Source organism: Canis lupus, chromosome 2 (assembly GCF_048164855.1).
Source record: "Canis lupus baileyi chromosome 2, mCanLup2.hap1, whole genome shotgun sequence".
In the NCBI taxonomy this organism is placed as follows: Eukaryota; Metazoa; Chordata; class Mammalia; order Carnivora; family Canidae; genus Canis; species Canis lupus.
In genome coordinates this window covers 82,362,482-82,376,288 of record NC_132839.1, presented here as the reverse complement: position 1 = coordinate 82,376,288, position 13,807 = coordinate 82,362,482, and positions in this window count along the sequence as shown.

Here is a 13,807-nt window from a genome sequence, read left to right as displayed (position 1 = left end):
CAGGCAAAGGAAGAACTGAATTTAATGTAGTCACTAAAAGCTATATATTAAATTATCTTATAGTTTTTAATTTATATTCCAAATGTAATATGTCCTAGTTTTGTGTCTAATTAAAATTTAAATTAGTTATCTAATTTAGCACTCACATTTTCCACATGGTGGAGCTGAGATATGGAGAAATTGAGTCATTTGCTCAAAATGACACTATTGGTTGTGGTTAATGGCAGAACTGATATAAGACTGTCTAGCTACGGTTTCCCAAGTGTAGTCTTTCCGATATCCACACTCCTTTTTGTCAGGGTTTGTTTTGTTTTGTTTCCTGCTTATGGCATAGAATAAAGCCAGACAGATTTTTTTTAAGTTCCTCAGTCACTAATTTACAAACTTGTGGACTTATGTCAATACCTTTAAGAAACAAGTAAAGAAATCTTTCTCTCAGAAGATAAAGGTGGCTATTTAATTATATGATTTCTTTTAATGTCAGTGTGAAGACACCCATTTAAATCTTAATCTTTTTTCTCTCTATATATAATATATGTAATATATATAATATAATTGCATTTATATATGTGAAATTTTCCATTATAGAATGACTATAATAAAAATGTGGAAAATAACAAGTCTTAATCAATGTAAATAATGACACTGAACTGTATGCTTAAAAATAGTTAAAAAGGTAAATATTCTTATGTATATTTACCACAGTGAGAAAGCAAATGAATGTGACTTGATTTTGAAAGTAGTGTATGAGATACTGAAATATCATACACTGGCTAAGACCATATCCTTGGTATCTATTGCAATAAAAAACCTTCCATTATAATTAGTTTGACCCTTAGCAACTCAATAGTCTACAACTGTCATGTCCACAGTATGTTTTCCCCCTTAAAGATGATTTAATATTTTTTAGTTTTTTTTATGTGAAGAGTCTTAATGATGTCATATTGTAAGCATATTATGATATATAGTGTTTTGACTGTTGCATGTATACAGGTTTTCTGTCTCTAGAACTTCAAATTATAGGCATAAATTATTGAAAACACTGTAATATGTGAAAATGTTTTATTTAAATATATATGTTTTATTTAGAGAGAAACCATGAAATAGAAAGCCTAACTTGATATTACAAACTCTGTATATTAAAATTTTGGTTCTTCCCTTTTTTGCACAAACTGTCTTTCATAAATTGATCTTAATAACTCTCTAATATTCTCCTTTCCTATCATAGCCACCACCCTACACCAAACCTTCAGTATTCTTGGGCTGTCTTGCTGCAGAAGCCTCTTTTGGATCTCCTGCCTCAGATCTTGTTCCCCTACCCTCAACACTCCATTCTCTACACAACAAGGCAACTCTTTCTTAACATTTAGAGTATCTCTAATCTTCTGAAAGTCCTTCAATGTCTTCCCCTTATCTTTAGGATTAGATTTAAACTACAGAAATTAGAATATAAATCCTTCACACTCTTAACCACCATTCCAACCTCATTTCTCTTTAACCTTCCCATTGAGTGAGATACTTAACTATTTTCAGTACTTCAGTGGTGTCAAGATCCTTCTCTTCAGGGACACCCAAGTAGCTCAGTGCCTGCTTTTGGCTCAGGTCATGACCCAGGAGTCCTAGGGTTAAGTCCTGTATTGTGCTTCCTGCAGGGAGTCTGCTTTTCCCTCTACCTATGTCTCTGCCCCTCTCATGAATAAATAAATAAATAAAATCTTTAAAAAAACAAAAATGCAGATGGCAAAAAAAAAAAAAAAGTATCCTTCTCTTCAACAATTATACTCTACTTTCCCATTAGTGACTTCCTCCTATCTCAACCACTGAGCATCTGCCTTCAGTCCAGGGAATGATCCTGGAGTCCTGGGATTGAGTCCATATCGGGCTCCCCATGGGGAACCTACTTCTTCCTCTGCCTGTGTCTCTGCCTCTCTCTGTATCTCTTATGAATAAATAAAATCATTAAACATAAATAACTAAAACTAACTAAATAAATAATACATGCTCTTGGGGTGCCTGCATGGCACAGTCAGTTAAACATCCAACTCTTAGTTTTGGCCCAGGTGGTAATTTCAGGTACACTCAGTGAGGAGTCTGCTTTAGACTCTCAGTCTCACTCTGCCCCTCCTCACTCCCTGCTGTCTCTCTCTCTCTCTCAAATAAATAAATAAAATCTTTAAAAAAATAATAGATGTTCTTAGGATACTATGATACTTCAAAGACTACAGTATGTGTCTTCTATGTGTCCCCATTTATATTACATTTTAATATAATTACTAGTTTAATTATTTTTCTTACCACTAGATGGTAGTTCTATTAGGTTAAGTTCCATTAGATTTACTTAGGCCTGTGTTTAGCCCATGTCTGTTGTCAACCTTTTGTACCCATGACCTATAACTCAGTACTTTGGAAGTATTGTGTTCAGTAAATGTATTTTTTTAATGATTGACTAACAACAGGTAGGCTGGGTTCATACAAATAAGTTTGGACCTTTAACTAAATGACATAAAATTATAAAATCATTATAATCTGAGCGTTTGGGTCCCTCTAAAATTCATATGTTGAAATTCTAATGTCCAATGTGATGGTAAGGGGACGGATCTTGGGAGGTGCTTAGGTGGAGCCCTTTTGAGTGGAAATAGTATCCTTATAAAAGAGATCCTAGGTCCTTCCAGCATGTGAGGATATAAGAAGTCTGCCACTGGGGAGAAGGTTTTCACTCAACCATGCTGGCATCCTAGTCTGAGACTTGTCAGCCCCTAGAACTATGAGAAATAAATTTTTGTTGTTTACAAGCCAACCAGTCTCTGATACTTTGTTATAGCAGCCCAAGATGAAGATAATCCTTAACTTGGTTTTAGATCACCACCAACCTGTTTCCTTGGTCTGTTACCTGCCTTCTCCTCTTACCTCACTACGACTTCACTAGTATCTATCTTTAGGCAGACTAATTATTTCAGATCTTTGATGGAGCCACATTCACTCTTGACTCCTACTTTCCCATGTGCTATATTTTGCACACTGTTAGGTCTCTCTGCTCCTCCTATATTTTCTTTCCTCTCTAAAGAATCTTGATTTGTTAGCTTCTTTCTTAATACTGAACACACATATAATCTCTAGAACAATATTTATCTCCTTATTTATATTGCATTGCCTGCAAGGGCAGGGACTAAGTCTATCTCATTTACTGATATATTCTCAGTGCTTCTAGCAGAGAGATGGGACACATTAAAACCTCAATGATATGTACTGAATAAGGATAACTAAAAGAATCCTTGAGGGGTGCCTAGGTGACTCAGTCAGTTAAGATCTGCCTTCTGTTCAGGTCATAAACCCACAATCCTGGGATCTAGCCCCATATTGGGTTCCAATTTGGTGGGGAGTTTGCTTCTCCCTCTCCCTCTGCTACTCCCCCTGCTGTGCCCAAACACACACACACACTCTCTCTCTCTCAAATAAATAAATAAAATTTTAAAAAAATCCTTGAGGCGTACCTATATCCAAAATAGAGTTATGTACAGCTTAGGATGTATATTTTATATGATGAAAAATAAAGACTATACCACTATCTGGTATCAGTCTCTGGTGTCTCCTCATTAAATTAATGATAATAATGCTTAATAAGTGTAGTTAGGAGTGTATCTCTATAATTAAAGGCTCCAGAGATTCTTTTTAACATCTCCATTTTCCTTTGTGCTACATAGATTGGTAAAATAGGGATTAATTTCTTCTTAATTTGTGGTCCTTGTTATCAATTATATATAGTTCTATAAATTTCCATTGTGCCCTTAGAATAATTGCATAATACTTTCTTTTCTTCTAAATAAAATAGGATATATTTGTATTCTTTCAGGAAAAAGTCAGTCTCCTTTTCTGGGTGTTCTAGAAATGTGTATGATGTTTTTGGTGGTGGTGATGGTGGTGGTGGTGGTGATGGTGTGTGTGAGTGTGTGTGTGTGTGTGTGTGTGTTTAAAAGAAGGCTCTCTCCATTTACAATGGAAGCCCCATAAAAGAATGGATTTACCATTTATCTAGAATATAATAATTCTTATTTAATATCTTTGAATTCTAAATTTTCTAATAATTTCAAATTAACACAGTAATAACCATCACTTGTTGAGCCTTTTATTTAGAAGCAAAGTGCTAACTGCTTTACAGCATTATCATATCTACTCTGTCAACAAATCCATGTGCCAGACACTATTAATAGTCTTATATTACTGATGAGGAAACTCCCAGTTGAGTGAAATAGTGGAAACAAGTCTAAAATCCAGATATGACCATCCTTTTAATCATTATTCCATGTTGTCTCAAAGTTAAAAGAAAGAGCAATGAAATGATATTAATTGTATAAAATAAAATTTATGTACAAAAGTAGTTTTTAAAGAATTAAAGTATCTACTCTGGACAAGAAAACCAGGGTCATGCAGCTAGAATAAGAGGGTCCACAGGACATAGAAATTCTAGGTACACGTTGAAAGAAATTCATTCTTGGGATGCCTGGGTGGCTCAGTGGTTGAGTGTCTGCCTTCAGCTCAGGGTGTGATCCCAGGGAACAGGGATCAGGTCCTGCATCAGGCTCCCTGCATGGAGCCTGCTTCTCCCTCTGCCTGTGTCTCTGTCTGTCTCTCTTTCTCTCCCATGAATAAAGAAATAAAATCTTTAAATAAAAAAAAAGAAATTCATTCTCTTAAAATCTTCCTTGCTATTGCTTACATATTGCGAACTTTATAGGTCATCTTAAATATGCAATTCTTTTTGCAAATAAAATATAATTCAATAGGCTTTGAAGGATTCAAATCATATATTTGGTTTACAGTTTCAAGGTACTTTTTTTACAGAATGATTTAAAAAGAGAATGTTGAATACACTAAGTTCTAATTAAATATGATTATATATGGACATTGGTTAACTTTCAATATAAATGAATTTCAAGTATTCTCTACTCTTCTTGAATCAAATATGCTAACAGTACTTTTAACACTAAAATATTGTATTTGCTTGTGCTGAAGTATTTGACTTTTCAAATCTCCAGGTAACTCTAAAATGCTTAACAATAATGCTATTGGTAGGGTGAGTTGGTAAGGTGGATATGGGTAGTTAAGCCAGGAGACTCAAATTCATAAACCAAAGCATATGTCAATGTGTCAGGGATCTATTTCTTTTTTAATGTGCTGGCCAGCCTCAGAGCAAGTGACTCAGGATTGCAAATGGGCTTTGGCTTAGAACATATTCTGATTTGAGATAAGTGAAATGACTGCTGGGTTTTAAAATAAAACATATTAGCTAATGAACCTTAGTCCATCTGAAATGTTGCCCCCATTTCTGAGAATGGCTGTGATATATGAAAAATATTTCCTTGTTGCTTTTACATATATATCAATATCTTTATTGACAGGGTTTCTAGTGAAGTCAATCAGTCAATACAAAGACAGTGAAATATGAAAATAATGAGTGTAAGACTTTAGAACTTTAGAACAGTTGGTATTATCAATTTTTCCACTTAATTAGCTGAAAATATATACCTTAGCAGAGAAAATTATACTGTATTTAATATATAACATAAATGATATAGGAAAACTCAACTGGGGTATTTGATACCAGCATTATGAAAACCCCAGAGTTCTTTACTTCATTGTTTTCTTTAATTTGTTATTTTTCCTTCCATATTCTCTAGCTTTTGATGTCCTTGGTATTTTTTACTCTTCTGACTAGCTTAAGTGCCCTTGTCAACAGTTCAGTTGTTGAATGAGGCAAAGTGTTAGTTATAGTGTGAAAATCTGGTGTGCTGTCAGAAAAGGGCAAGCCATTAACTTGAGAATTTTGACTTCCCGTGTTCCATAGCTCAGTGATGCCTGAGAAGCCTCTCTTGAATTACTGTTAAGGGTAACGTGGCATATGCATTTATGAAGTTTTGTAATTATGTATGATGCAGACCTTCATCATATAAAACTACACTTATAGAGTGTTTGTGGTGGTGTTTTTTACTTAAAAAAATGTCAAAGGCCCTGATAACTACAATATAGATGCTATTTTCAGAGATATAATTTGGGACAAGAATGCATACTGCAAGAAATAACCTACAATGTCTCATGCTTAAGAAGGCCATTTTCAAATAATCTAGATAATTTTTGAAGTTGAGGACAATCAGAGTAAATCATGTTACTGATACATCTAAGTCAAAACCTTCATATAAACAAAATGCCAGAGCATATGAAGGTTTATGACCTTGCTTCAGAATAGAGTGCCTGGAAACTGCCTGAGCAGTAGACATCAAAATGGCAAATATTGTATAAGGACAGTGTAATTATGTGTTATTCTGTATCTTCAAATATGGCATTATCATTAGACTCCATGGTTATATGGAAATTATTCCAAGCTTTTTTAGAAACTTTAAAACATTTGTGGTATATGTAATCTCTGTCATTTAAAGACATTTAGGTATCAAATATTATATAGTTTTTAGGATTACTCTGAGCTCCTATTTACATAATGTGAGAATGTATGGCATGGGATTTTTCCATAGAGTTTCCAGTAGAAAATCATAATGATAAATGTTTTAAATTGAACACTAGTGGTCTAATGTTGTGTTTCTCAACCTTGGGATTTTATTGACATTTTGCACTGCATAATTCTTTCTTGTAGGGGATGTCCTGTGTATTTTGGGAATAGATTTCATAGGAATCTATTCACCAGGACCAGTAGCACTATCCCCTTAACAGTTTTGACTCCAAAAATGTCTCCAGACATTCTGAAATGTACCACTGGGGTCGAAATCATGTCAGTTGAGAACCTTTGGTCTAAAGCAATGTGGGATAAAACTTTTTTTTAAAAAAGCTGAAATAAATGTACAGAGAATGTCAATTCTTGTTCAGTTTCTGACTTAAAATATATTTGAATATGATTTCTCCCTCTTTCTCTTTCTTTTTCTCTCTCTCTGTTGCTTCACTTGGAAGATAATACTGAACTAGAGCAATGTTTTTCAAACAATGCTTTTCAGATACTCAGCGTTCCCACAAATCTGATTTGAACATAATTTTTAATATGTTTTTAAGTAATATTAAGTGTAAAAGTGAAACGTTTAGAAAAGACTGGTTCTGATATATATCTATATAACAAATAATTTTGTAAACCTTCGCTTAAGCTACTGAGTATTTTTGTGCTGATTTTAGAAATTAGATGTCTTTCCTTTCTATCTCTGTGCACATAATACTATTTCTCATAAATATATAATGGAGAAGAAAGGGTGGCATTTTGTATTTGGTTGTTTTAAAGACAGATGACTGTATGCTCAGTCACCAAAACCTGTACTGATAAGCTCACTATGAAGCACATGAAATATTATTAAACTGTATACTAGTTAATTCATTCTCAGGGATATGTGCTCTTTGCCACTTGCTAGTTGAAATTAACAAGACTTTCTTTCACTCTTTTTGATTGATAATATTAGGATATAATTATTGTGCTTATTTGTCAGCTTTGAGTATTTTCTGCTATGTTACTAAATGGGAATGAGAGGAGTCACTAAATCTTGATGTTTAATACAAAAATCTCCTACTTCCATTTCAAACTTCATCTGTTTTACTCAACAGTACCTTGAGGTTGCCAAAAGTACTATGAAAGCTACTACCATTTGCATTGAGTTGTCTCTTTAGATTCTTGTTCTTCAGTATTGTGTAACTAAAATAATAATAATAATAATAATAATAATAATAATAATAATAATAATTGGATACTAAAACTAGTATAAAGCTGCAATCGTCACCCATAACAAAAAATAGTAACATGCATTCATCACAAAAGGCTTATTATTTTCATTTGACTTTTCATACACACATAATTTAATTAATTGAAAAAATATTTTATTTATTCATGAGAGACACAGAGAGAGAGGCAGAGACATAGGCAGAGGGACAAGCAGGCTCCATGCAGGAAGCCTGATGAGGGACTCGATCCTGGGACTCCAGGATCACACCCTGGGCAGAAGGGAGGCGCTCAACTACTGAACTACCCAGGCATCCCATATGAACATAATTTAAACTTGAAGTATAAAACAAGTTTATTCTAAAGGAACATCCATTTAATCTATTTTATATTATAAGACTACTCAAGTTTGATGTGAAAAAAATATTTCTACTTTCAAAGATATTTGAAATTGACATCTTTAGACCTCATTAGTGCTAAGTTTCTTAATTTTTGTGTCATCAGTTTATAAACTGTGAAAGGTTTAAGAAGGGGTAAATTTTTACTAAGTTCTCAGTTTTATATAATTCACTCATTAAAATAATTATCAAGTTTTTTTTTCCATGAAATCTTCTGTCATTGCTGAAAACACAGTGTGAAATTCAGTGGTCTCATTTTTATCCAATCCATGATAGTGAATCCTTGGGTATGACTGATCCTTTACATGATAGTTAAGTGAATTAGGGCCACCTGACCCATTTCAACCCTTCTTTGCCATGACCTGTAAATACTTACTGTGTCTTCAGAACTTAACTCCCAGTTGTGAACAGATGCCAAAATAAACCACCATCAGATGTTATATTTGTAAAAGCGATAGCCTTTAGTCAAGGATGGTGAGAATTATTTTTCTGCAGGTGTCTTAGCAAGTATGGATGGTGAAATCTACTCCTTGCTCCTCACCATTTCCTTTTGAAAGAAACACACCCTAGTGAAGTTTTCACCTTAAAATGTCCCTCAAGAATTTGAATAAGTTGAGACTGCCTGAGGGATTGGATTATTGAATGTTTTCTTTTTTTTCACAAGATATTAAAAACAAAAAGAGAGGATGCTTTCAAGACACTGCAGTAAACACTCTTGGTCTCTTAATGGAACACCTATGTGCAGCTGTTATCCCTCATTTTCTATAAAAGACACAAGAAAATAAAGAAGAGAAGCACTACAAAAATAGACATATGTATATGACACCAGGAAATCACTGTGAACTGCTTGAAAATTTTTTTTTTTTTATTTATTTATGATAGTCCCACAGAGAGAGAGAGAGAGGCAGAGACATAGGCAGAGGGAGAAGCAGGCTCCATGCACCGGGAGCCCGACGTGGGACTCGATCCCGGGTCTCCAGGATCGCGCCCTGGGCCAAAGGCAGGTGCTAAACCGCTGCGCCACCCAGGGTTCCCTGCTTGAAAAATTATGTAGGTGGCTTTGTGTGCAGGGTTCAATGTCTAGACTTTAGAATGAGGCAGATCTGATTTTGGATTCTAGATTCTATATCTAAGATTTTTTTCTGCTAATCAAGTATGGTGCTATCTACATTTTGCTGAGTTCTTAATATGTTTTTGCTCAGGTCTTTGCATTTTCTTATTTGCCCCTTTCACTCACCTACAAGATAGGTGTTGTTGTTATACGGATGATGAATCTGAAAGAGCCTCAGAGAGGTTACCTGATGTCACAAAACTAACAAATGGCAAATCTAGGTTAGAACAGGCTCTGTTACTTTCCCCTTCCCAAAACTTAACCAAGAAATGATCAAAATATTTAGAGGAAAAAAGCATTGAAAATGTCATAGTATAGGCCTCCAATTTTTTGGAACATCAAATCCTTTCCCTTACTCTCTTTTTCAGTTCTTTGAATGTGTGATTGGTTTGTCTATAACAGAATCAAGATTCTTTGTAGACATCAAACTTTAGGGACACCTGGGTGGCACAGAGGGTTAAACATCCAGCTCTTGAGTTTAGCTTGGGTCCTGATCTCAGGGACTCAGCCCCATATCAGGCTCTGTGCTCAGCATATAGAGTCTGCTTGAGATTCTCTCTCCCTCTACCCCCACCCGTTCATACTCTCTCTCTCAAATAAATAAATAGATAAATAAATATTAAAAAAAACACAACAGACTCTATACCTTCCCAATACTATTTTAATCTACAGTAGTACAATAATTTCTAAAAATCTCATTTCCTGTCATTAGAAGATATTAAAAGCCAAACTAAAGTTAAGATGAAATTATATGTACAGTTCTTTTCATAGTGCCTGGAAACTCTTTACAAAAGCTCTCAATAACCAACTACTTCCTGGACAAGATTATTGGATGTATGGCTTGGCCCCATCCTTTAAGAGGCTCATTGGGTAGATCTTGATGACCAAGAAATTCAGAGCAAATTCAGTTGTGGAGACTTAACGAAAAAAATGGTCCAATTACTCATCCTCAAAATAAATTATCCAGCTCTAATATATAGTTTTAATTTGCATATTTAGCAGACAGGTGTTTATTTGCATCCATTGTATGCTAAGAAGTAGGGAGTGTAAGTTTCTATATAAAAGAGATTTATAAAAAAACAAAAACAAACAAAAAACAAAAAAAGGGTTTATATAAAATAAATAAGTCACAGGTTTATAATGCACAGCATGGTGACTATAGCTAATAATACTGCATTGCATGTTTGAAAGTCACTAAGACCATCTTAAAAGTTCTTATCACAAGCGAAACAACGTAACTATGTATGATGGCAGATGTTAACTAGAATTACCTGGTGATCATTCTGCAATAATGACTAAACAATAGATCTAACAGTAATATCATGCTACATGTGAATTATATCTCAGTTAAAAAAAGTTCTCAATGTGTTAAAGAACATGGCTTGATATTAATGTTAATAACAACAGGATCCTAGGGCACGTGGGTGGCTCAGCAGCTGAGTGTCTGCCTTCAGCTCAGGGCATGATCCTGGGGTCCAGGATTGAGTCTTGTATCAGGCTCTTTGTGGGGAGCCCACTTCTCCCTCTATGTCTCTGCCTCTCTCTGTATCTCTCTCTCTCTCTCTCTCTCACTCTCTTTCTCTGGGTCACTCATGACTAAATAAATAAAGTCTTTAAAAAAACAACAGCCTGGAGCACTGGGTGGTATTCTGTATGTTGGCAAATTGAACACCAATAAAAAATAAGTTTATTATTAAAAAAATAACAGCAGGATAGTCTTAAAAAAAAAAAAAAAACAGCAGGATTCTGCTCAAATAGTTTTGTCATGTCCACAAAAGTTGAAGGCTGGCCGGCCTTAATATTGTGGAGCAGTGTGATGGTGTCAAGCACCTTCATTTGTACTGGAGAAAATAATTGAAAACAAACAAAACAAAAATTTCCAGGAAATAACCCCATATTATGTTAAGTTTCATGAACAAATTCCCATGTTGTTGTATCGGGGGTTTGCACTTTGTTTTTCATCTGTCTAGAATCTCCCTTCCCCTTTAGCCTTCCTACCCCTACCCATGATCCTTTACCTTCCTCATGCCTCTACCCAAATAATCTTTATCCATATGGCTTTCAGTAATTATGTATTTTATTTTATTTGAATTTGAGTTAGTTAACATACAGCATATTATTAGTTACAGAATTTAGTGATTCATCAGTTGCATATAACACCCAGTGCTCATTATATCAAGTGCCCTCCTTAATGCTCATCACCCAGTTACTTCATGTCCCTTCAAGCAACAGGGAAAAAAAGATTAAAACAGAGAGGATGGCAAACCATAGGAGACTTTTAACTATAGGGGACAAACTGATGGTTGCTGGAGGGGAGTAATTGCTATATTTTGAATAGCACCACCACCATTAAAGCCTTCAAGATATACCACTTTCAAAATACTGTATCTTTATCTACTCAAGTTTTTTTTTTTTCTTATAGGAATTTCAATCCATAAGGGGAAAATTGTTCATGCTGTTTTACCAGCATACTGTTTTACCATGTAGAATAGTTCCTTCCATATTGTTGGTCTTCAACAAATATTTGCAGGGAATCATTGGGTGGCTCAGCAGTTGACCATCTGCCTTCGGCCCAGGGCGTGGTCCTGGAGACCCAGGATTGAGTCCTGCATCAGGCTGCCTGCATGGAGCCTGCTTCTCCTTTGCATGTGTCTCTGCCTCTCTCTCTCTGTTTCTCATGAATAAACAAATAAAATCTAAATAAATAAATAAATAAATAAATAAATAAATAAATACAAAGTCAGGGGACGCCTGGGTGGCTCAGTGGTTCAGCGCTGGCCTTCGGCCAAAGGCATGATCCTGGAGTCCCAGGATCGAGTCCCACATCTGGGTCCTCACAGGGAGCCTGCTTCTCTCTCTGCCTGTGTCTCTGCCTCTCTCTCTCTCTCTATCTCTCATGAATAAATAAATCTTAAAAAAATATTTGCAAAGTCAATTTTAAGTTCTAAGAATATTATGGTCTTGAAGCCTACTATCCTGGAAGATCATGGTCACATGTTGATTCTACTGTTGAGTAGAATCAACACACTTAATCCCAGAGTCCCCCTTTTATTCAAAAAGGGAATGAAGGGGTGCCAGGCTGGCTCAGTCAGAAGACCACGCGACTCTTGATCTTAGGGTTGTTTGAGCTCCACACTGGGTGTAGGAATTCCTTAAATAAACAAAAACTTATAAAAAACAGAGAATGAGGAGTCATGTGGAAGCTGTTTAGGGGTACAGTATTCTTGGACAGAGAGAGAGGGAGAGGTAGTCTAGGGGCTGCTTTATTCTCTCTAAGGCAACAGAATGGAGTCCATAAGAGAATCACTATATACATCAGTTGGACCTACAACAATTAAAGATTGATATTTGGGACACCTGGGTGGCTCAGTGTTTGAGCATCTGGCTTTAGCTGAAGTTGTCATCCTAGGGTCCTGGGATCGAGTTTCACATTGGGCTCCCTGCAGGGAGCCTGCTTCTCCCTCTGCCTGTGTCTCTGCCTCTCTTTATGTGTCTCTCATGAATAAAGAAACAAAAATCTTTAAAAAAATAAAAATAAATGTTCAGCTGCTATGTTGTATAACTATTAGTGAAGAGACCTACTGATATGTCCCTGTTCCATTAGAAACTGATATATTAGGGAGATTTCCTGGGACTAACAGCATGGCAGGACAGAGATACCTGTACTCTCATTATTTAGCATGATGAGGCTGAATGAAGTAGTCACCTAAACTTGAGCCATGTGACCCATACATTACATAACAGAACATTTTACCAGACAGAGAGACCTGATTGTAACCACAGGAAAGACAACTGGCCATCAACACTGACTGGGAAAGTGCAGGAATTCAGCTTAGCAGCACTGAGTCTCACAAACCAGCAACACTTGGAGGGTGTGTGTTGATCCCTTCTGAACCACCCTCACAAGCACAGCAACATAGCTGGCTGCTTATGAAACTTATCCCAGAAAGGAGACTGTATACCAGGTAGTATTAGCATGAGAAACAGGATGATCAACCAAGAAGGAGGCCTGTCACTTGACTTTGGTTAAGACATATTTACCTCCCCTCCTCCTGCCCCTCCTCCCTGTAACAATAAATGAAGTGGCTGTTTATTAGAAGAGGGAATTAAGTTTATAGCCCAGGGAATGTTTTTCCCTTTCAATCCAAATCGCTTAGACCTCTCTGCTCTGTAATCAGGAGAGAAGGAAATAAAGATTTAAATAGAGATGGAGATAGAAATTATAAATAAAACAAAATAAGAGAAGAAGGTCTTAATTATCATGAGATTTGTGTGACTGGAAAGCTACGCATTCCATTCAGATATCATCATAGAGTTGCCAAGTGTTACTTTACCAACTATAGTGGTAATAACAATGGTTGTTAGAAGAAATAGACGATCGATATTTATGCTAATGAGCTTAATAGTAAAGCCACAATGAGATCTATGTGTTCTTAGACACAGTTTCTCTCAGTAACAATATAGTTATGTGCATCTATGACAGCTATTTTGTTTGTCTTTCAAAATGAGATCTAAAATCAAAGTCTGAAACATTGGTTTGGGACATGGTCTAAATGATCCCCTTAAAGAGAGTAACCATTTTAATCTTGGTGGATA